Source organism: Chrysemys picta, chromosome 8 (assembly GCF_011386835.1).
Source record: "Chrysemys picta bellii isolate R12L10 chromosome 8, ASM1138683v2, whole genome shotgun sequence".
NCBI lineage: Eukaryota > Metazoa > Chordata > Testudines > Emydidae > Chrysemys > Chrysemys picta.
In genome coordinates, this window is record NC_088798.1 from 35,685,167 (window position 1) to 35,693,907 (window position 8,741).

Sequence of the window (8,741 nt, forward strand, 5' to 3'; positions counted from 1 at the left end):
TACTTAAGTAAAGAGAGGCCCTGGGAGGTAAACGATTCTGGCATTTTCTGGACAATCATTAAACAAGGACGCTGAACAATCACTTTGTCTGATTACATGGTTTTGCTGTTTGTTATAATTCCCCATTCTGCATGGTTTCAATGGACATCTGTCACAAACACACCTGGGGGGAGTGTAACTGTAGAACAGCATGTCGCTAGTGCTTGCCTAGCTGCATTTTTAAAAAGGATGTATACATTACGACAGTCCTGAAAGCAAATATTCCTTGTTCTTCTTACATACATATGGTCTGATTGTCTGCCCATTTACACTGATGTAAATCAGAAGTAACTCCACTGGTATAAAAAACCGAGTATATGAGACGAGAATCAAGCCCTTATTTCTTTAGCTAATCACTAAAAAGCATTCTTTCTATGGCAACTTCTGTTTTCGTGGTATATGCTGTTCTGAAGGACAATACAGCTTTATTAAGATATACCTCTCACCCCTCCACCCCCCCCGTCATATGAACAGTCACAGTTTATGGCACTCTAAAGGAAAAATACAGGAAACTTGTCATTATTTTTCTTCAAGTTGTAATGTTTTTTTCATTATACAATGTGATGAAAGACTATTGCCCTCATTTTTTGGAAGTGTTATGGGAATCCGGCAAAACATAATTCTTTCTACTAATATATGGATTTTTTTTGTACTGCTGTATTTACCAGTATTTTAAGGTGACTGTTTCTAAACTCTCTTTGAGGTGAAAGTTGGCACACACAGTAACTAGCTCAGGAACATATTAAAAAAAAAATCCTTATTTTTAGGGTTAGGCCTGAAACTGAAAGAGGAAACGTTGGCAAGTTCACATACTTTCTGGTCCTCTGTCAAACCCTAATGTTTTGGGTTTCATTACTCTGTGAGTCTTAATTATTTGATTTTTGAAAGAAAATTAAAAATAACCAAAATTAGGATCACTAGTACACTCAGGAGGGTCTATAGTTTTATCTTGATTGTCAAAAAGTAGCTGCAGAACACCTATCAAAGCTAATGGGAGTTATCTGCCTAAATTACTTTACCTCGAGCAAAGTAAAGTAATCCTTTTAAATATGAGGGAACAATATTGTTTGTTGTCCCAAATATGCTGCTATATTTTGGCAATATGAGATGGATTAATGGCAGTTTCATCCTTAACTCTTGAATTTGGGAAGGCTGGTTCACATAGTGAGACACGCCTCACATGTACTTTGACCAAGCTCTATGGCCTTCTTTTATGTAATCTTTGTGTAATGTAGTATGATAGCTTTTAAACACATTACTCCCACCTACCCAGTATGCATTGAATTGAAGACCTACAGACACAATACTGGAAAACAAACCTATTTTAAGAAAATATAGCTTCTTCAAATCAAAAGCTACCCATTTCAACTGTTAGAAGCAAGTGAGTGGGAGATTTTCTTTTTTCATTTAAAATATGTATTTTATTAATGTGGAACTTTGCCTGTAGTACTTATAAAACAGATAAATACAGTATTATTAAATCATTCTTCATGTTATTTCTCTTGTCCCAATCTTACCAGTGTCATAGTTGGTGGGTTAAAGACATTTGTAGTTCATGCAGAATAGAAGACCAAATGTTAAAACAAACAAACAAACAAACAAACAAAAACCCAAGGCACCTCCCTCTTCCCCCTGAAACCCAACAGGATCCCAGTGTTTACCACAATGGCTGATGAATGTAAACATATCAATAATTACTGAAGAAGTTGGGGAAAGTTCAAATGATGTCACAGAACATTTGGATGCCTCCTTTGAGGCATGGCATGTTGCTTTTTAAAATGCTGTCTGTTAGTAAGTGGATTTGCAAAAGTTTTCTATCTTGTCTTTTGATTTTGACCACTACACTTTCATTTGGAACAATACCCAAGAGTTATCTAATTTGAAACCGTGACTGGTTACACTGCTGTTACACAATAAATGCCACCTGGGCAGACCTAGGCTTATGAATTCTTTCTTAACACTTTTGTGTAACACAGTGTGTGTTGGGGAAATGGGAAGGATTAAGATACAAATCTAGTTTCCATCAAGTGCACCCACAGTCACATACATTGAAACAAGATTCTGTCGGGGTGCAGCACATGAGCAGATGTTAAGGGGTGTGATAATGGTGTTAATACTAAGTTCCATTTTTAGGTATAGTGGAATCTCAGTTAACTGACTAGTTCAATGGGGCTAGATCCCACTAACAGTCACTATTACCAAGAATGTTGAAGTCAGATGTACAGTGCCTGGCCCACTATTCTCACACAACAGCTCAGAAAAGAAGAATGATTTTTGTTTTATTTCTTGCCTCGTTTTAATATTGTGGATGTGCAACCCAACCTCTTGTGAGTGAAGGCCTTATTGTGTTTTCAACTGAGTTATGCTATGACAGCACAGAGCAGGCAAGCATTGATATTTGGTAGTAGCCATGGCAACCATGAGTAAAATGTGGGCATGATGCAGGGACAAGATCAAATGACTGACATATCTAGCATGTGCTGGAATTATTTAGACTGCACTATAAAGCTCACCTTTTTTAAAGGATCTCCCTATAGCAGACAATAATATATTATAATAATTAAGGAAAAACAGCAAAGCACTAATGTTGTTGTTGCTCCAGTCCACCAGGAACAACACAACAATCCATGTGCTATGGTTTTTACTTTTCCTTTCCTTTAGCCTCTCTCAGCAGAAAGCTGTATATCGGGTTAACAAACTAGAGATAAAATGCCAAACTAATAGCAAAACTGAGGGCTGTGTTGTGCTGCTTCTGCTGTATTCATTTGTTTTCTCCACTTGTCTTTCACAAGTATTTGTATAAGAGCTGGGTATTATTACTATACAAAGTTTTTCACCAATAGACCTCAAGGTAATTTACAAATTAGGTAAATATGATTAGAGCTGGGTGAAATTTTTCAGAAAAAAAATTTGGTGACACAAATGGTTCATAAATTGGTGTCTGTCTCACAGAATTGTTAATTTAAATACAAAAAATTCCAAAAAACCAAACTTTTCATTTTGACATTTTCAAAAATGATGCTTCGTTTTAAACTATCCTTCAATTTTATTAAAAAAAAATAAATGTTAACAAAATGCTCTAAATTAAAACAAAATGTATAGTTTTGAGTCAAACAATATTTCATTCAACCCAAAATGAATTGTTTTAAAAATTGTTTTGGAACAGTCAGCAAACCAACTAATCAGTTATTCACATAGCTCCAGTTATTATCCCTATTTTACAGATGGAGAAACTGAGGCACGGAGTTATGAAGTGACTTGCCCAAGGACACCCAGAAGGCTAATAGCAGAACCAGGAATAGAATCCAGATCTTCTGAGTCCAACTGCTACTCTATCTATGAGGTTACACTGCCAAACTCATTTGTGACCCCCTCATCTCTCCCTTCCCCCAAGGCAAGGCTGAGTGGCACAGGGTTACAAATAGAGGGGAAAGAGCACTAAAATCTTTCTGGGATGAGTTATACAAATTTACAGTGTAAATAAGTAGTATAAAAGTACAGTATTGGAAAAAGCTGTACAAGCCCTAAGCCCTGACATTTTGTCACAAAGTGATGAAATTCCATGGAAGAGCCATCACAGACCTGGTGCTTTTTTGAGACCACTTTAAGCCCTACAAAAAGACAGCAAGCTCTACAAATATATCTATTTCTATCTCAGAAATGAGCTGCAAAACAAATGGCTCACGTATGTCATGAGGGAGACTGACTCATCTAATGACCGCCGAGAGCTCTCTTCCTGGGTGTACTTGCAAGACCAGTGCTCCCCCCTTCAACTTTGCTTTGTGATTCTGAAAGTCTCTTAACTATTATTCATGTTTGGATTGGAAATCCTAAATAGCATCACTAATATTTCTAATATCTGTGACACTTGGGGAATAATACTCAATTCTATTTCCATCCCTAAGAATTGTTTTAAATTGAAATTGGAACTTGAATTATAAGAAGGCAAAGCTCTCTTGGCCTCATTGTTCAGTATTTTAGAAAAACAAACAAGCTTATTTTGATATCAGGTATTCACTTCAAAGTAAACCTTTCACAGTGTGGACATCATGTTCCTTAGGTATTTACTATAGCTTCTTATAGTGCAATTAATTAATATGGTAAATATTATTATAGTAGGTCATTATACAATGTAGAAACTGAATACATAAATGGTATCTTATTTAAGTGAGCAGACATCAGAGCTCAGCAAAAGCCTCTTTACAGTGGTTCATTTTGCATTTTCTAACAAACCTACGCCTACTATCGTAGTATGCACACTATACAAATCTGCAAAGCGAATTTCTTATGGAGAAAGCAGCCTCTATTGCTCCAATGACAGTGCAGTTCACAGTAGAAACACATTGAATTCTACATAGTAATAGTGCTTCAATAATAGCTAAAAAGGTGTTTTATGGTGGATGTTGATAACTAAATGCTTATCCCATATATAGAAATCAAAATAATTGGAATTTCTTTATAGCCTGGATCCAGTGGAGGTCACTGGAGAATACCTTGATATAGAAGGTTAAAATCAAGACTGTTTTGGTTATTTTTCAGCTGTCTGTGGTATATTTAATATAGTATATTTGAATCATGGGTTCTGGTTCCTGTAAATCTATGGTCTCTTTCTTGAATGAATGAGGAGATAAGCAATTGAATTTGAAAGATATTTTATGCAACAGAAAAGCAATTTGATTTCCAGTTATCAAAGGGCAAGAAGCAAACTACCAACTCAACACTAAATATTTATAATCCTTTGTCATAGTTCAGGGCAACTGCACCTGTATTCCCCCTCCATGGTCCAGCAAGGGCACCTACACCTAGGCTTCCAGCTCCCCGGCGGTCATATATCTTGGGTGGAGACCCATGTCTTTCTCCCTCCTGACCAGGGTTTTTCCAGGTTGCATAGTTCCCAGACTGCCTAAACAGGCCTATGTCTGTGTTTTGTTTTCTCCATAGAGGCTATGAACAGTTGTAACTAACCACAGTTATAAATTACACACAGCCATAGGCGCCAACTTTCTCCGGTGCTGATGGGTGCCCACGCCCCTCCACCCCTTTCCCCACCCCTGGCCCCGCCCCTATTCCAACACATCCCCAAAGTCCCCGCCCTAACTCTGCCCCCTCCCTGCCCCTATTGGACCCCTTCCCCAAATCCCAGCCCCGCCTCTTCCCCCAGCGTGCCACGTTCTCCCTCCTCCCACCTCCCTTCCTGCCCTGCGAATCAGCTGTTTCACGGTGCAAGCGCTGGGAGGCAGTGGGGAGAAGCAGGATGTGGCAGCACGCTCACGGAGGAGGCAGAGGTAAACTGGAGCAGGGGAGGCAGGGCAGAGTGGGGAGCTGCTGGTGGGTGCTGAACACCCATCAATTTTTTTCCGTGGGTGCTCCAGCCCCGGAACACCCACGGAGTCGGCACCTATGCACACAGCCCTTTCTAATCAAGCACACTTATTCTTAAGGTGGAAGTATTAGGGAAAATATATTAATAACAACAACAAAAAAGCTTACCAAAGATCACACCTCAACTCCAACAAATGCTCTGGTAGGTGATCAGTCCTTCAAACCCCACACAGGGGTCTTTCTGGGGTCCCAAGTTCATAACCGCTTTGCTCAAAACAAGAACCATAACAACTCATTCTTTCCTTTATACAGCTTGGACCTCTAAGCTTCAGAATCTGGGAATAGGTAATCAGCAGATAATGGTTGTGTCCTCAGGGCATAGCTCCAAAAGATTTGGGTTTTTGTAGAACTGGAAGTGGAATTTTTCATTCACTTCTCCCCAGGTGTTTCCTGGGAAACCGCTTAACTTTGTTTGTCCCAAAAGTTCATTCTTGTCTGGTCCTTTGAAGTTCATAACACTTTCTGGGGTTTACAGTGGTCACCTCTGTCCCCTAGAAAAGTTACATGCAAACCCACAATAATACATAAACTTTGCATTTTTAATACAGTGGACTCAAAACCTACTTAAACTTAATTCAGTAAGATTTTTTTTCAAGGATATTGCAAGAAATTGCCACATGTGCACCCACAAGGAGCTATATTTCTAGCCAAACTTGAGAGACACTCAACTTGATGGCATTTCTCTATTGGGATGTAACATGATAACTTTTAAATGCTGCATCTAATCAATTCCAGAATTTCAGGGAATGTTTTAGGCATCAGTGGGCAAAACCCTATTGATGTTGATGGAAACCAGAAAAACCAAAAGGAGGAAATGAAGGACTCTTGTAGCCCCTGGCAGCTGGTTAGCAGAGATACCAATTTCAACCATCTCTGTAATTGTTGGGTGATGGCAGCCATTAGCACATTCCAACATAACAGTGCCCTTCATTATAGTTCTGCCCCCCAGTACAATTTAAAATGTTGACACACTGAAAGAGAAAGGAAAGAAGGAGAATAGGAAGAGTGTGGGGGATGAGTGCACACACAACCCCTGGCATGTGGGGGAATGGGGACCCTGGCATGGGAGGAATGAATGTACACACACCCTTGGCATGGAGAAGGGGTATGAGTGACCCTGGCATGGGACAAAGGGGAGGAATTGGGGGGGGGACAGAGCCCCGGCGGTTTGGGTTGCAGGAGGTCCCTGAAATAGAAGGGAATGGGACAGTGGCACATGGGTAGCTTAAGGGTTGGGGAAGGGAGAAGAAGGAATACAAGGAGACCCTGGTGTGTGCAATGAACTTGGCCTACAGAAGCAACAAAGTGTGCAACCCTCTGGTTATAAAGCTGTGCAGTGGAGACTCTTTATAGCCAAACAGCACTGGGAGGAAGGACTCTGGTAAAAGTTAAAAGCCTTTTTCTGTTTCAGTTTTTCCCTTTGGCCTCTGATTACAAATTGTTTTTATGTAAGTAGTTCTAAAGAAAAATGATTCTAGCATCACTGCTAACATAAAGTACTACTCATAGCATACCTTAATGCTAGTAATGGGTGCTCCTTTTGTGGCATTACAGTCATACTGGTGGTCTTGTTCAGTATTAGATTTTTTTCTGTAAACCATGGCATTTATTGCCCATAGGAAATGCAGCTACAGGTACCTTTGTTCCCCACAACCAGGGCCGGCTCCAGCATTTCTGCAGCCCCAAGCAAAAAAAAAAAAAAGTCGCGATCGCGATTGGCGGAGGCAATTGGGGAAAAAAAAAAGCCACGATCGGCGGTGGCAGTTCAGCGGCAGGTCCTTCGCTCCTAGAGGGAGTGAGGGACCTGCCACCCCCGAATTGCCACAGGTGCCGCCCCTCTCCCTTGGCCGCCCCAAGCACCTGCTTGTTAAACTGGTGCCTGGAGCCGGCCCTGCCCACATCAACAGGTGTAGAGTGCCCATGTGTGGATTATTGAATTTTAGGAGGTTGCCTGTTTAGTCCAAATTGCTTCAGAATTTAAATTCAGGATTTAAATATCTAACCCTTAACTACAATGGATGATTTTTCTATATATCATATCTTTCTATGGATGAACTTTCCTTCTAACTTGCCTTTTTTTGGTACCCATGAAACATTTTAGATTATAAACAGAACGGTCTAATTATAGCTCTGTTGGTGACATACCATGTCTCATGAGTTGCAAAGTCATGCGTCACTATTACTGTTATTTATGTAGCACCATAAATGTACATGAAAGGTGATCAGTAACAAGTGGAAATAAATGTGTCCAGACTTGGCACAGACATTGTGTTTATGCAATAGCATTTTAATGCTCTTCATTTGTAGCTTTAGATAGTTAGCAAAAGAAGCTGAAAGTGGCCCATGTGTGGGGGAGCATTGGTTGAGTTTCTATTTGTCTCTCTTTTGTCTACCTAATTGTGTGTGTAATGCATGTATTTTAAATAGCTGCATTTGGAATGGTGTTACTCAACCATGGTTTTCAACAGCATTTTCCCTGTGAGAAGGCTGTGGTTAACTATCATTATTAGGTAACTATAAAGGGAAGAGTAACAGCCCTCCTGTGTACAATACTATAAAATCCCTCCTGGCCAGAGACTCCAAAATCCTTTTACCTGTAAAGGGTTAAGAAGCTCAGGTAACCTGGCTGACACCTGACCCAAAGGACCAATAAGGGGACAAGATACTTTCAGATCTTGGGGGGGGGGGAAGGTTTTTGTTTGTGCTCTTTGTTTTGGAGGGAGTTCGCTCTTGGGACTGAGAGGGACCAGACATCAATCCAGGCTCTCCAAATCTTTCTGAACAAGTCTCTCATATTTCAAACTTGTAAGTAAACAGCCAGGCAAGGCGTGTTAGGTTTATCTTTGTTTTCTCAACTTGTAAATGTACCTTTTGCTAGGGTGTTTACCTTTGTTTGCTGTAACTTTGAACCTAAGGCTAGAGGGGGGTCCTCTGGGTTCTTTAAGTTTGATTACCCTGTAAAGTTATTTTCCATCCTGATTTTACAGAGATGATTTTTACCTTTTTCTTTAATTAAAAGCCTTCTTTTTAAGAACCTGATTGATTTTCCCTGTTTTTTTAGATCCAAGGAGGTTGGATCTTGATCCACCAGGAGTTGGTGGGAGAGAGGAGGGGGGAAGGTTAATTTCTCCTTGTTTTAAGATCCAAGGGGGTTTGGATCTGTATTCACCAGGGAATTGGTGAAGAGTCTCTCAAGGCTACCCAGGGAAGGGAATTAGCACATTGGGAGTGGTGCCAGCGGACCAGATCTAAGCTGGTAGTCAAGCTTAGAAGTTTTCATGCAGGCCCCCACATCTGTACCCTAAAGTTCAGAGTGGGGA

The 8,741-nt window shown here is 40.2% G+C and overlaps 1 long non-coding RNA gene across 1 annotated transcript in view; it reads left to right on the forward strand.

Moving 5' to 3' along the window:
* LOC135973022 (uncharacterized) overlaps positions 1-5,107 on the forward strand; it is a 59,343-nt gene extending 54,236 nt beyond the window's left edge. The window contains exon 4 of the long non-coding RNA XR_010589706.1: positions 3,264-5,107. This is a non-coding gene — a long non-coding RNA (uncharacterized LOC135973022). The remainder of the gene's footprint in view (positions 1-3,263) is intronic.
* Positions 5,108-8,741: the final 3,634 nt, after the last annotated feature.